Raw genomic sequence first — 15547 nt, forward strand, 5'->3', positions numbered from 1 at the left:
ACTCGTTCTCCTCTCCATCTCCTCAAAAACGCTCCCTTGCTGAGAGAGAGTCTGGAGAACTCCTATGCACCCTTCAAAACCCAGATGGCTTCTTCATCTCTAGGGCAATATCCATTGGATGCTAGTTGCTCTTGTGGCATCCAGCTTAAGAGGCCATTGGCTTGACTCTGTCTCTGGGAGTGTTTGGGGGTGTTTGGACGGCTGGCATCATAGCTGCACTGGGCATGACACTCAGAAGAATTTGCTAAATGTTGGTTGAACTGATCATACTGAATCAGCAAGCAAAGAGGATCTTCAGAGGACCTCTGTGCCAGGGTAGATAACTTTTAACTAACTTTTTTGAAAAAGGAAAATGAGGAGAATAAATATATAACAATAAAAAAGTACTTACTATAAAGGTAAAACTTTCTTTTTTCAACCTCTCGAATTTTCTAGACGTAGCCAATGTGACTAGCTTCTTGTATTGCACTGTGGGTGTGTTCTATGCATCTACACATAGTATATATTTCTCTCCAAATAGACCCGTTGGTTTGCATCTCTGTTTTCACTTGCTAATATTTCTTCAACATCCTTCTATTTCAAATTTCATAGAGCTTCCCCCACCGTTGTAGTGGCACCTGATGCTCCAAGCTGTGACTTGGAGATCCAAGCCTTATGATTTATGTAGCTGTCCCCTATTAAGAAACATCTGGGCTGTTTCTGATTTTCGGTTCCTACACAAACATCTTAGCGCATACACCTTGGCATACGCATCTGTGAGTGGTGACGTGTTCAGGGGTGGCGAGCTCCCTGGAACTGGTGGTGGGACCCCCACGACGGGGCCTTTGAGTTGCTTCAGCCCTTTGGCATTTGACTTGTCTTTTGGGTGCTGAGTGCTAATTCTAGTCTGCTTTACAAATAGCCTCATTGTGATGGCTTCCTGCCACAGGTCAAGAGCTCCCAGGTTTGGATGGGTAACACCATCGAGAGCAAGAAGCCAGGTAGACTGGCACATCTCTCTGGCCACTCTCTGCCCCTCTTTGCCACCAACCAACAGTGACAACGCCGCTTTGCCCAGTTCGCTATGGATTTTTCATTGTGAATGTGGAGTTTCTCAGCCATGCGCAAAGGCATTTAGTCAGTCAGGAACCTCCTTCCCCCTCCATGTGTTAGATCCAGGGAAACTGAGGCCCGGGAGAGGTGCTTTGTGTGTGTGAGGCCCTGCCCGGCTGGGACAGGCAGCCGACACCCGCCTTCCCCGGGCGACCCCCATCAGGGGCCTTCAGCCCTGTCCCTTGGCCTAATCCCGTTTTCTGCCCTGCTGAACAGTGGAGAAGGCTTATTTCTCATCCCATTTTAATGCAAAGGAGGCTGCCAGGCCTGGCTTGTTCTGAGTGTGGTGACAGTGGCCGTGAATGGGGACCCCAGTAACGGGGACAAAAATGTGACAGGGCCCTCCATCATGGCATTGTCTGACAGTCAGGACATTCTGGTTGCTCCTGGAACCCTCTCTGGGAAGGGGCAGGGGCCCCCGCCTAGTATGCTAAGCAGGCAGAGGCCAGGCCCGCCTTGGGCCACCCGGCCTTGGCCTGGTCAGTAATTCCATTGTGTCAGGGGCTCGGACCTGAGCGATTCAAAGCATCCCCCCAGCTGCCTCCCTCCCTCAACCTCCCGCCCCGGAGGCCTGGATGTCTGGGGTATGGGTGGAGGGGCTCCCACACCCTGCCTTGGGGAGGCTGCTAGTCCCACTGCCCTGCTGCGTGACCCCAGGACAGGTGCTTCCCTCTCTGGGCCTCAGCGGGTAACAATAGCAGTGACCACAGCCACGACCATCGCACAACGGCAGATATTTCTGCGTGTTCACTGTGAGCACTTGACATGCATTCTCTCTACTAATTCTCACAGTAACCTTGGGGTGGAGCCACGAGCACCCTCAGTGTACAGCGAGGCACCCCGAGAGGGGTACCCAGGTCTGGAGCGGCGCAGCATGGTTCGGCAGGTGGGCCACAGGACCGCGGAATGCAAGCACGACTTTACATCGCCCAGTAGAAACACAGCCACACGTGTGAGGATCTCAAGCATTCTGGTAGCCGTGTTAAAAAAAAAAAATGTAAAAAAGAAACAAGTGAAATGACTTTTAATAATATAATTGATGTAACTCTACCCAAAATATTATCATTTCAGCATGAGATCTATATCTAAAATACAATAATCAGACATTTCCTATTACTTTTCTTCAAACTAAACCTTTGGAATCGGGCGGATAGGGGACACTCACAGCACACCTCAATCCAGACTTGTCATATCTCTCTTTTTTTTTTAGATTTTAATTAATTAATTTATTTATTTATTCATGAGAGACACAGAGAGAGAGAGAGAGAGAGAGAGAGGCAGAGACACAGGCAGAGGGAGAAGCAGGCTCCATGCAGGGAGCCCGATATAGGACTTGAACCCGGGTCTCCAGGGTCACACCCTGGGCTGAAGGCAGCACTAAACCGCTGAGCCACCCGGGCTGCCCATATCTCAAGTGCTCAGCAGCAACCTATGGCTGGTGGCCGTCGTGCTGGACAGAGCAGCTCTTCAGGGGACCAGCGCACATGCTCAAGCTCAGCCTGGGCTGCTCACCTGCTCTGAGACCCAGCCAGGGTGCTTCACCTCTCTGGGGATCAGTCTCCTTCTCTAAAGCTCCCTTCACAGCCTCGGTGATGGAGAGGAACAGAGTGAGGCCCAGGTCTCCGTGCTCACGGCTACTCGGGTGTTGGCACTCTGGCACGGCCTCTTTGAGGCCCTGGATCCTTCGGCAGCTCCCCTGCAGGGCCTTTCTCCCCAAGCCTGGTGGGGCAGCGACCCCTCCTTTCAGGCCCAGCAGAGCCCTCCCAGCTTCTGGCCATCACCCCTCTGGAGTACTGGGATGCGGGCAGTGGGTATGGCAGGGGGCGGGTGATCTAAGTCGTTAAGGGGAGTCCCAAGACTGGTTTCCTTTACTAAACCTCCCTACGCTGAACCCATTTTGCAGAAGTGGAGACAAAGGCCCATTTACCCAAGGACACAGGGAAGCAGTGGCTGAGCTGCATGTTCACCTGCCTCCTGTAGAAGTTTAGCTAGGAGGGTCCTCCCTACTCCAATCTCTTCAGAGATCTATGGATTTTCTCTTCAGAGATCCCCTCCACTTATAAATGAAAATGCTACTCCCCGGCCGGCGCGCAGCCCACAGAGAGGCAGCTGGAAGAGCCTGTGGTCAGGAACTGGGTTTGCCCAAACTTAGTCCTGGCTGGCTCTGTGCGATGAGCCACTCGAGGTAAATATCACCCTGTCCCCGGGTTTGCTCGCCGGCAAGTCCAGGGTGTCTCTCTGCATCGAGTGCAGGAAGGTGGGCACGTGTGAGCAGTTCCAGGTCAGGGGTGGAAGGGCATCGATGCGGCTTCTTTCTCTCCCATCCACCATCCTCCCCAGACCCCATTGATCAGAGGAGGCTCCTGTCCTCAGAACCGCAGCCCCACCAGCTCTGCCAACCCCCGGCTCCTTTCCATTTGCAACTGGACAACTTCCAGGGCCGGAGTTGGGACAGGCAGTAATGGACCACAGAGTGAGTGATGGAGCCCTGGGAGCAGACTGGGAGGAAATGGGGGTTGGGGTGGCAGAGGACAAGGCCGTTGGGGCTCCATGCAGCTCAGGAGTGCTGTGCCTCCTGTCTTCCCCTCCTCCTGACCCTGTCTCCTCCTCCAGCCTCCCTCCAGCCCTCCCTGGTGGGCACAGCAGCCCCATCTTCTAGAACTGGAGACTGAGGCCCGGGGAAGAGAAGAGGCTTGCCTGAGGTGACACAGTAAGTGAACTCTAGAGTCCCAGGCCCTGCTTCTCCTGGTCCAGAGGTGCCTGGGGACTCTCCCAGCAGCCGGGAGTCCTCCCCATCTGCTCTGGTGCTTCGAGGTCCAGCCCTGAGGCTCCAAGTCTACTCTCTCTCTGGCCTTGGACTGGGCATCTGCCGGATGCAGGGTGCTGGTTGCTTCCCACCTTATGTGCTGTGTGACTTTGGCCAAACCACTTCTCATGGAGTCTCAATTGCCTCATCCACAAATGGGGGAACAGGACCTTTGCACCTGCTCACAGAGCAGTTGGGAACAATGTGAGAATAATTATTAGGGCCTTGGCCCTTCAGGACGTGCCCGTCTGAGCCTTGACCCTGGGGCCTTCTGTATCCTGGAGTCCCGATTGAAACCAGGAGCCCCGATGAGCCCTAGGCTAGCCCAAAGTAGGATGAACCTGCGTCCCCCCCAACTCCAGAGCTTCCGGGGCCCAGATCGTGGAGTTGTCTCTGACCACAGAAACTTTGTGGGCTCTTCATGCCTGAAGGGAGGAAAAGCTGCCCCAGGAGAGAAGCCCCTGGTGAGGGCTGCACAGTTAGCCAGGGGTCCTACAGGAGGCCCTGCCAGGCACCCTCCACCTGAGCAGCCACCATCAGGGCTCCAGGAATTGCTCTGTTCCTTTTCATCAGCAGATTGTGAAGGGAGCCACAAGGTGGGGAGCTGACCCCAAGAGGGGCAGAAGGGCCTGCCCAGGCAGGGGGTGAGTGCATCCCCTGGTCCTGACGCTGATGGCCTCATACCTGCCCGCAGCACACAGGGAGCATGTGGGAGCCACATGCATCCTCATTTACTGAGTGCTTGCTGTGTACTGAGCACCAGGAGTTAGGGTAGGCCCAGCCGAGCAGTCCCAGTCCTGCTCCCAGGAACTCCCACCCACGGGGGACCACATCAACCAAGTAGGGACAAAGGAACAAAGGCCAGGGAAAACCTGCATTAGTGACAGAGGAATTGAAAACCATGCAGGGGTAGAAAGTCACTGAGTTTGGGCCGGGGTGGGGGGAACAGTGAGGAGCAGGGGACCCACCCAGAGGGGCTTAAGGAGACCCCTCTAAGGAGACCAGAGCTGACTCACGATAGCATAGTTGGGAGACATGTGTCCCGGGCAGGGGAACAGCAAGTGCCAGGGTCCTGAAGCGGGAAGAAGCTTCTGGGGGCCTGGGAACAGAAAGGACCTGTGTGGTTGCAGTGCAGGGGTGAGAGGAAGGGCAGGTGTGGCTCTGAAGACTCCATGTGGCCCAGATGAGGAGTCGGGCTGGGAATGCCGGGCTGTTCTGAGCAAGGTAACGACATCTCTGATCGCTCGGTGGGAAGGGAAGCCAGGAGACTCGCCAGGAGGAGTCTCACCTGGACTCACTTGGACGAGAACTCATGGTGGCAGGTCCAGGGGGGCAGTGGAGGCGGGGGAGGACAGTAGATGGATGCCAGAGCTATTAAGGAGTGGGAGACAGTAAGTAGGCTCAAGGATCAGACATGGGAGGCGAAGAAGAAAGACAGGTGAGGAATGATGCTGAAGCTTATGGTCTGAGCAGGAGGATCTGAGGGGATAAGTAGGAGTTCCACACTGGCCTCATGGAATTGCCCGTGAGACCTTAGAATGGATAGGACACGGGTAGTGGGATGCCTGATTTCACTGGGGTGGATGTTTCATACCAATGGATGGTCATCTGGAGACAGACACAAAGAGAGTAAGGAGGGTGGGCCCCTGGCCAGGCCAACTTAAGCTTAGGTCCCATTAATCAAGGTCTATACCTAGAATGAGGGAGGTGACTCATTTGTTTGTGCCTTATGCTCCTTGGACTCTCCCTGAATCCTGTGCCTGGCCTGGTTGAGAGGAAGCAGCCAGGATTGGGAAGAGTCTGCAGCCACCATTTGGTAAGTGGGGCTGGGAAGATGCCGCACTCCATCTTGAGTCTCTGCTGGCAAAGGGAGGAGGTGGGGCTTACGGCTCCAGTGGCCAGAGCAGAGAGGAGGCTCCAGTGTGGTGTGAGGGAGAGTTTCCTCCCAGCCGGCTCCATAGGCATGGGGCAGGCTGAGCAACCACAGGGGAGCTCTGCACGCAGGGAGCTATGTCACTGGGGACGCAGCCCCGCCTGGTCTCCTTCTCCTGGGGGCCGGACTCTGGGATCCGCAGGGCCCCTCCTGCTCAGTGATGCAGCCTCCAAAGGGGAACAATGTTCCCAGGGAGCAGCAGGAACCACCACTGATTACAAATTGCTCTGTGATTTTTCTCTCGTTACCAGGGCGACAGCAGGCTGAGCATCTTAAGCAGCAGCAGGATGCAGCTCTTTTAAAGCTGCAGATGATCTCCATATAGGATTCACCTCCTCCACCTCCTCATCCTCCCCTTGCCCTTGCCTTCCCGTCTTCTTCACCCTGTTCCCTCCCTCCCTCTCACTCACCCTGTACTTGGCATTGGGGATCATTCCTGTTCCCTACTCACCTTCTAAGTACTTCTTTTTATAGCTCGTGTGCAGGCTGCTTGCTCGCAACTTCTCTGGGCCTTGGCTCATCTGCAGAACAGGATGGACAGGTGCCTGGAAGACCCAACCCATCCCCACATACCCAATACTGGACCCAGCTCACCCAGCTCACCTTTCGGTGTCCAGTGCTGATACTCCCTCCGGTGGGAAGTCTCTTGATTTCTCCAGCCTGAAGCATGTTTGCATGTATTCCTCTGCCTGCACGGTCCAATACAGTCGCCACGGGCCACAAGTGACCACTGAGCCCTTGAAATGTGGCCAGTGCCACACGTTGAAACATTTGAGATGTATCAGGTTAAGTGACATTAAAATCACTTGCACTAGTTTATTTTCACTTTTTAAGAAAGATCTAAGTGACCTACGTGGCTCGCATTCTAGTTCTGCTGGAAACGACATTAAACGGACTTTCATGAATACGGAGTAGCAATGACAGTATCAGCTGCTGTAAGACGGAGCTCGGTGACTCAAGTCATCCTGACAAAACCCCGGACATTCTGTTAGTTTTCCTAGTTAGTATTCTTATTTCAAGGAGGAGAAACAAGAGGCTTGGAGAGGGAGCCCCTTGTCCAAGGGCACACAGCCTGGATGGTAGGGGCGGGTGGAGACCCCCAGTCCCCATGAGAGGCTCGAGGAAATCCAGCTGACAGACACAGAGGCCGAGGCTGGAGATTTCACAGCTGGGAGGGGCAGGTGGTGCAGCTTCTCAGGGCGGGCAATGGCCAGATGCTGTCCAGGGTGTGAGGTAATGGTAAGCTCTGGGGGGTTTATCACCAAGCTTTTAGCCCCTTCTCAGCACGTCACCCTGAAGCTCCGGCCTCACCACTGCATTTAGGTGGTTCTGACAATCAGGAGCCAGCTGCCATTCTGTCCACAGGCTACAGAGGCCACCTGCCCCCCCACACCCCCCCGCCCCGGGCCCCGTAGCAGCTCATGCAACAGCCTGGTCGGTGAGCATGCTTGGTCGGAAGTCTCTGAAGCCACACATCTGCAGGATAGGGAGGGAGCAGGAGGCCCACAGGACACCCCAGGGTGGGGCTGCCACCCAGACTCAGTCTCAGTGGCTCTAGAGATCTTGCTCTTAACCCTCCTGACTGCTGCCCAAGGCTGGCCGTTCTTCTCACCCTACCCCATACATTCCCTGCCCTTCTCTACCCTGCTCAGCACCCAGAGGCTGACCCCTGAGGACCCCACCATCCAGGGTCTGATGCCTGCCTGCATCCAGCCGGGCTTAGCCAATGGAAAGGCAGAGGAGGGGCGCAGGGGCACTCAGTCCCCACCTTTCTCTGTCCAGAGTCCCCCGTGGCTGCCTTCCTCCACCTAGAGTTGCAGCTCCGACATGAGGCCCCCTCCTGTGGCTCCAGGCCTCTCCAGGGACCACTCCCTGCCTTGCCCCCAGGTCCAGGGTGGTGATGGCACTCCCCTGTGCCCAGCTCTGGGCGCTGCTCTGACCCTGGGGGCTGTCAATAGTGCCTCCATCCGGAGCTCTTCGGGTACCCTGCTGAAGGGACATTGGTGTCCTGCCTGGACCTGCATGAGGCTCATCCACACCCCAGAGCTCAGCCAGCCACCTGGCTCTGGCTTCTGGTGCAGTCCAGCCATAGCAGCCCCGGCTTGCTCTCCCTGGCCCTGCAGCCACCACTTTACATCTGGTTTCCTGTGTGTTCTGCTTCCTCTTGCGGTCATCAGTTCCGGTGAGGCTTGGCCTCCTCACTGGGTCCTGGCCTCACTCAGGGCCTATAGCTCATTATCGCTCAGGGGCTCCTAGAGACACAGCTCTGCATCCAGTTCTTTCCCCATCTCCTCTATCCCAGGGCCTGGCGCACAGGTGACCCCAGTGCATTTTGTTCAATGACTGAGTAAATGAAGCAATACAGAATATCCACGAAGTCTGGAAACAAAGCCAGATATATGCATGTGTATGTGAGTATGTATGTGTGTGGACATAAGTGTATATATGTATAGACACACATATCCAGTGCATATACATATGTACATGCATACACACGTGTGCATATACACACAGACACATACACATACACACACATATTCATACGTATGTATGTGCATAGAATGTCGTCAAGGACATCTTTAATGTGCAAAACCATTTAAAAATGCCACGTAAAAAATAAATAAATAAATAAAAATAAAATAAAATAAAAATGCCACGTAAGTGTCAGACGCCCTGGGAACTCCGTGCCCTGAGGATGCCAACCTGGGGGATAGAACCCTTTCAGCAGCCTCCACAGCTTCTGTAGTTTACTCTGTCCAGCGAAGCATCTAGCACAGGGCCTCCAGCACACTCTGCGTGAAGGAGTGTTCAGTAAATGGATGAACAGGCACTCGCTTGATGGAGGCACGATGTCCCTGGGACTTTGTGTCATTTCTGTGGCCAGTGCCAGGCCTGAGCGCTGGGCCCGGTCCTCAGGCAGCATGGTGAGCTAGTGGGCGGATGGGAAGCATGGGTAGGTGTGTGCACTCTGCAGGAGCCCAGGTTCTGGGCTCACGGCTTTGTGGAGAAGGCAGGCTGGCTCCTCTCCGTAAGCCCCTCCAGATCCACTCAGCCCTGCTCGGTGCCCTGGGGGCTGACTTTGGGTCTGCGTCCGTGGCCTCCCAGCCCACTGGCTTCACCCGGCCTGAAAGGGGATCAGAGGGTGAGTGGGGCTCCCTGGCCCCTCCTGCTGGGGGAGCTGTGACTGCATCCCCCCATGCCTACAGCTCCTTGGGGCAGCCACCTCCCCAGCGGCCGCTGCCTGCACAGGTTCCAGGGAGGGCTGCTCTGTGCCCCAGGCCTCAGGAGGGAGCAGCTGGGCACTGCTGGCAGCGCCCGTGTACGTCGCTGTCCCTTGCTGGTTTCTCTGACCCTGCTCACGTCTCTGTAACCAGCCCTTCATCAATTACCCATTCGGCTGTGCATGCTGTCTGTTCCTTGCTATGACCCTGCCTCCTTCTCCAGGCAGGCCACTTGCCAGAATTGAGTCTTGGCTTCTGTAAAATGGGAGCAGCCACCATAATAGGGGGGCTGAACAGGTTAAATGAGAGAATTAACCTGGAGCATGCCAGCTCATCGCCGGGGCACAGGACATGGCTGTTATTTAACCATGCTACAGGGTGGGGAAGTGGGGCGTAGGAGTGGGAGCGGGCTAGGATGGTGGTTAGTATCACAGAGCCTGCAGTCAGATGGTCTGGGTTCAAATCCCGGTGCTACCCACACAGCTGTGTGACCTTGGGCAAATCATTCGGCCTCTCTGTGCCTTCTCTGTAAAATGACTGGCAGCGTAAAACTGGTCAGCGTAAAATGAGCGGTAGTTCCGATAACATCTACCACACGAGGGCTAAACACATCAACAGCACCAACTACCCTAACGGCAGGGCTGTGACTGCCACTACCGAGCGGCCACAGAGCCCCCGCATGGGCTGGCCAGAAGTCACGCGGCGGCGGCAGGCCTCGGCGGGCACCTGCCAGCGTTTACGCCAGGGTGCTTGGCACACACGACAAATGGGAGTCTAGCTCCGGCGCCCACACGCTGTTTGACTGTCCCACATTCTCCTGACCTCTTCCTTGTTGGCCGTCGGAGCGATGTGGCCAAGCATCCCGGGCTCGATCGGGGGATCGGGGTGGTGGGCGGGGGCCGGGGTGCTCCTCTCACCGCCGCGGCCGCTCCACCCGTCTGCCATCCACCTGTGGGGACGCGCGCCCCTCGCCCCCTCCGCTGTCCTGGCCGTGTAACCGGAGCCGCAGCCCGGGGACTGGTCGCCGCGGCCAGATCGCACAGGTATCGGCTGACGGCCGTGGCCCGTTTTACCTCCACTCCGGCGCCGTAACAACGGCCGACAGTCCTCACAGGGGCCCGGGCCCCCCAGGGAGGGGCCCCGCCGTGCTATCGGCCTCGCGATCTCACCCCTTCAAAGGCCTGCCCTCCCCGCCGACCTGTCGCACAAACGGGGCCTTCACTCGCTGCCAGCGACCGTCTGCCGCCCTGGGAGCGCCGGGACCCCCGTGCCAGCCGGGCCGCGGCTCGCCCTCTCCCTCCCCGTGAGCCTGCCTCCCCACACACCTGACCATTCTTCTCCCCTCGGCCTGGATTACACCCCGTGAAAGCCCTTTGTTCTGCTGCCCTGGTCGAAACTGGGTCTGGCACGGCGAGGGGCCGCCCTGCCTCTGCCAAAGCAGCGCCGGGCCGCGGGCAGCCCCCGGGCCCCTGCCCAGCTGGCTCTCGGGGAGCTGCAGGCTCGGGAAGCAGGTTGGGATGGTCGGGGGGTGAGGGGGCTGCTTTGGCCTCAGTAGCCTCGGTTTTGTCTCTTTCTTGCCTCGAGATGCCAGGCTCTTTTGCTCTCCTGGTTTCTCTGCGCCAGCGCCAGCGGAGGCCCGGTCTGGTGCTCTAGCTCCGCCCTGCTTCCCTGGATGAGCCACTGGCCCGCCCTGAGCCCTCTCTTCCTCATTTCCAAGGTTGGAATAATGAGACCCGCCTCCCTGTGTTTTTGCGGGGACCAGAGGTTCACAGTACAACGGTGCCTTCAGGAATGCTGGACCTGGTGGTGGCGGATCTGTGCGAGCTGCCACAAGGCCGAGGGGACACGGACAAGGACCAGGCTCAGCGGCCGGCATTGGGTCAGAGACCTTTACAAGGGAACCCATGCAGAGCAGTGAACAGGGGACGCTAGAGACGCCCAGTTTCAGGCCGGGTTTTGGGGTCCTTGAGAGAGAATTCAGCCTAAGTGAAGTCACACTAGCCAGATTTGAAGGACTTAGTAGCCACGTGTGGCCAATGGTTCCCATACTGGGCAGTATGACTTTAGAACGTTTCTAGCACTGCCGAATTTTCTTTGGATGGTGCTCCCGTAGAGCCTGATGAGTGACTTAACTCAGCGCATGCTAGTCGAGGCCCTATAGTATGCTGGGCCCCACCTGGACCTTCTAGAACCTACCAGTCACATAAGCCTTCTGAGCTTCCGTTGCTTGCTCTTCCCACACACATTTATTGGGCATGGGCCACATGCTGGCACTAGAGGGTGGGGCATCCAAGCTCTGCCCTTGGCCAGCTTGCAGCGGGCAGTGGAGTGAGAGCTTGGATGCACAGCACAGTAACCCAAACCTGGGCGTGATAAGTCCCCCGAGAGCAGTGCTGAGGGCCCCGGTGATGAAGTTGCACCCGCTAGAGCAAAGGATGCTTCTGTGCTTCCATCTGGAAACATGCCAGATGGTCTGAGAATGAGCTCCTAGGTCTTCATATTCTGAGTTAAGCATCCGTGACTCCCACTGCCAAGGTTTTGAGTGGGCCCAGGATGTGCTTCCATACATCCAGGGATGGAGAGCTCCTTATCTCCACTTCAGCAAGATTTAGCCTAACCTAGTTGTGGTAGGCAGGATAATGGCCCCCCAAATATGGTCATGTCCTAACCCCTGGAACCTGTCAATATGTAACCTTATATGGCAAAAAGGACTTTGAGCGTGTGAATAAATGAAGGATCTTGAAATGGAGAGATTATCCTGGATTATGCAGAAGGACCTAATGTAATCCTAGGTCTTATATGAGGAAGCGGGTAGGGTGTGTGTGTGTATGTGTGATGACAGAAGCAGAGATTGGTGTCATGTGATGTGCTCTGAAGACAGAGGAAGGGACCCTGAGCCAAGAAATACGAGTGGCACCAGAAACCGAGAAGTCAAGGAAAGAGGCTCACCTCTTAGAGGTTCCAGAAAGATCCGTCCCTGCCAACACCTCGATGTTAGCCCCGTGAAACTGATTTCAGACTTCTGAATCCCAGAATGGTAAGGGGATAAATCTGCATTGGTTTTAAGCCACCAAGTTTGTGGTGATTTGTTCCAGCAGCCACAGGAAACCAATACACTGGCATAGTGGTTAACATCATGGGTTTTAGCACTGGACTGAAATAGGTTTATATCCCAGCTACTACCTTCTCTAAATGAATAATCTTGGAGAAGTGGCTCCATTTCACAAAGCCTCAGTTTACCTTAGCTAAAAAATGGGGCTCATAATGATACCCAGCCCATAGGATCATTAAGGGATTTGAGGGAAAACATGAAAGCAGATTATTCAGAAAGCGCTCCCTGTTGGCATCATTACCACGACCTCACAAAAGGCAGTATGGGGTTTACCAGGAGTGTAGTGACCAGCGGCAGACCATCTGGACTAAAATTACTCATTCCTGCCTCAGCTTCTGTTGAAAATTACAAATTTCCTGTGAAATTACAGTAATAGTGGGAACATGATGAGGATTACATGAAATACTCCGCATACAGCCCTGAGAATAGAGCTGGCTCCCGGTAAGCATTTAATCAACACTATTATTATTGATGTTATTGTATTTGCAGCATTAGTGCTCCATCCTGGGGACCTCCCCCCACCCCCCCAGGTGCGGCCCCTCAACAGCCAGGCCCGTCAGCCAGGGCTGAGGATGTGGTCAGGTGGGCTGCGTGGCAGTGCCCTACCGAGGGGCCAGGAGGAATGTGCCTGTGACTGCCCTGGCCAGGCCGGGCTCTCTGTTGCTCCACTTTCTTTGCCCCCTGCGCCCCTCAAGCTGTCCAAACACTGGCCAGGCGCCCAAGGAGGACTCCCAAGGAACAGCTCTGGGAAAGGTTGGCCGTCCACAGCATGCGGCTGGAGGAAATGGCCCTTGTTTGCTTTCCTGCAGCCCTAGGAGCTTCCTTCCCTCTGCGTGTTTGCTTTACTTTCCAGCAGCTGCCTGCTGTGGAGGGCTGGCTGCCCAGTGGACCCAGGTCCTGGAGCCCCAGACACTTCCAGACCCAGAGAGGCAGCTTAGAACAATAGCTCAATTCCCTGGCCTCAACTCCCAGAATCAACTCTCGGACTGCCTGCCCTTGGAATGAAAGAAAGAGCAACCAAACCCAGCATTTGCTGAGCACCCACTGTGTGCAGGCTCCCTTCGCAGCCTGAGCATCCACCTGGTTCAGCTCCTTGAACCCTCACTGAGACACTATGAGCCACTACTTTGCCATCTCCATCTGCCAGCCGGGACTGAGGCCTGGAACCGGCAGGCAGTGCACCCAAGTTCTCAACAATCCTAAGAGTTGCACTGGGTCTCCAGGAGCCCCGTTCCAAAACCACCTGCCCTGTGCACCCCTTGGAGCTTTAACACAGAATCAGAGGCTCAGAATCACCAAATCAGAACATTTCAAAACAGAGTCGTAGAATGCAGGAACCAGATGATAGAAATTCTCATCACTATTATAGGATCTTGTAAAAAAAAAAAAAACAAAAACAGAGATCCTTATTCTCAGGCCCATTACATCTCTTTGCCAGGAGACCCTAAATATTCTATGCCCTTCCTTTGGCTTAGTCCCTCCTAAGATTTGCATTTTCTTGCACACCCCCAGTATGGGGCTCTCCTTCCTCACCTAGCCCGCCCAACCTCCCAGCAGCTTCCATCCCCCCTCCGCTCCCTCCTCCTTGCCTGCATCAATTAGCACCCCTGCCTCTGAACATCTGGTGACAAACAGTGGCACTGATTATAAGGCCGCGTGTTTTTTGTGCGAATTTCACAGAGCCGTCCCAGGGGGAGGACAGGGAGTTGCATCCTCCAGCTGGGTGTTGGTGAGAGGCTGCTCTAGCTCCCCCAGCAGGGAACTTCTGATTGTGGTCATGAAGGAACCTCATGAGATTCCTAGCCAAGATCAGCCCCAGAACATTTGTATGGAAATAAAACATGCTAGTGGGAACAAGTAAAGGTTGTCCAGGACAATCCAGAACTTGACGGAGAAGCCCCCTCTGCAGCACCCTGGTGGGTGCTTGTCTAAAGCCCCTGGAATTCTTCCAGCAAAAGAAAGCTCACTACCTCACAGGCTTTCCACGGTTTATCCAGGGTCATCCTGTGGGATGATTAAACCCCTTCTTGGGGGAATCCCTCAAAATGTAAAAGCCACCACTGTGTGGCCAAGAACCCCCACTTCTAGGAGACAGGAAGACTTTGCAGCAAGACTCACAGCAGAACTAAGAGATGGATGTTCAAGTACCTCTGCTACCATGTTGTTAGTGATGGTGGAAAAACCAATGGAGGCCTTGCCCAGGTGCACCTACAGGAGGATGAGGAAATAAATTTGGGTACTTCTGTGCTATGAAATCCTCCATGACTGTTGAAAAGGATGAAGCAGGTCTACTTATGTGTGATGTGGAGTTGAGAGAATACCTTGGGGCAGAGGCACATGGCAGGGACATACACGTATGTGTTCGTATTCATACATACCAACTGCGGTCCTAGTGGCTCCCTCTGGGGAGCAGGATTGGGGGATATTTTTTCATCTTTTGCTATCGATACTTCTGTGTATTTTTAAACCAGGGAGCAAACATTACTTTTGTTAATAAAAGATATAAAGGAAGATGTCCTTCCTTATGCTGAGGCAGTGTGCCTAGAGAGAGCCTCAAGTAGGAAAGGTGGACTCACTCCCATCTATCAGCTCATTTGCTGAGACTTTGGCTGGGCACCTGCCTCTAGCTACAGATGGACATGGCTCCTATCCTACTGTTTTAGAGGGTAATTCTAGTTGCTCTACTAGAAAACCTGGGCATCTTGGTGGCTTAATGCAATCGAGGTGACCCCTTGAGTTTCAGCAGTCTGCAGTGGGTGTGTGGCAGGAGGCAGGCCCAGGCTCCTGCCACCTTGTAGCTCCTCTGTCAAGAACCTACCGACTGCTGGATATGATGCATATCCACTGTTGCTCCTGGTTCACTGGGGGTGGAGTGGGAAGCAGTCCTGCAGAACCGGCCCCTAGACATAGGACTAAGACCCCCAGGAAGTGGCTCTGCTCTGCACAAATGTTCTGGACCTTTTTGCCTCCACTACCAACAACTTCTCTTGTGCAGATTAAGTGGGTAGTGGGACTCAGGAGAAAAATTAAGTGGGCTCACCTGAATATCCAGATGGATCTGAGTTAAAGCTGCCCTAGGAGCTAAGTCTGAGCAGTGCCAAGGAAGTCACACCGGCTCTGTTTTGAGGCTCCTGCCGGGGACTGCTCTGTGCTTACTATGGACTTGGCATGCATCAGCTTCCTCACCTCTAAATACCACTAAACAAAAACATGCATGGCATAGTGACTGGCATGGGTAAGTGCCGAGAAGAAAAATAATTACAGGGCAGTAGGTAATGATGCTCTGGTATTTTAGGCAGGGCCATCAGGAGTAGTCTCTTTGAGGAAGTGACTTCTGAACAAGGCCCTGCCTGCATCCTCAAGGTTGGGGATGAGCATGGCAC

The 15547-nt window shown here is 54.8% G+C and overlaps 1 long non-coding RNA gene across 2 annotated transcripts; it reads right to left on the reverse strand.

Moving 5' to 3' along the window:
• Positions 1-1318: 1318 nt before the first annotated feature.
• On the reverse strand, positions 1319-12328 carry LOC112660988 (uncharacterized). 2 transcript variants are annotated; one of them, XR_004807558.1, is made up of 4 exons: positions 12002-12328; positions 6435-6568; positions 6283-6352; positions 1319-2062 (listed from the first exon to the last, which is right to left on the reverse strand). It is a non-coding gene; the product is annotated as an uncharacterized LOC112660988 (long non-coding RNA). The 2 variants fall into 2 exon arrangements; XR_003137357.3 differs by lacking the exon at positions 12002-12328 and having other exon boundaries at positions 6435-7186.
• Between the last annotated feature and the right edge of the window lie 3219 nt (positions 12329-15547).

This window comes from Canis lupus, chromosome 20 (genome assembly GCF_003254725.2).
Source record: "Canis lupus dingo isolate Sandy chromosome 20, ASM325472v2, whole genome shotgun sequence".
Classification (NCBI taxonomy): Eukaryota; Metazoa; Chordata; class Mammalia; order Carnivora; family Canidae; genus Canis; species Canis lupus.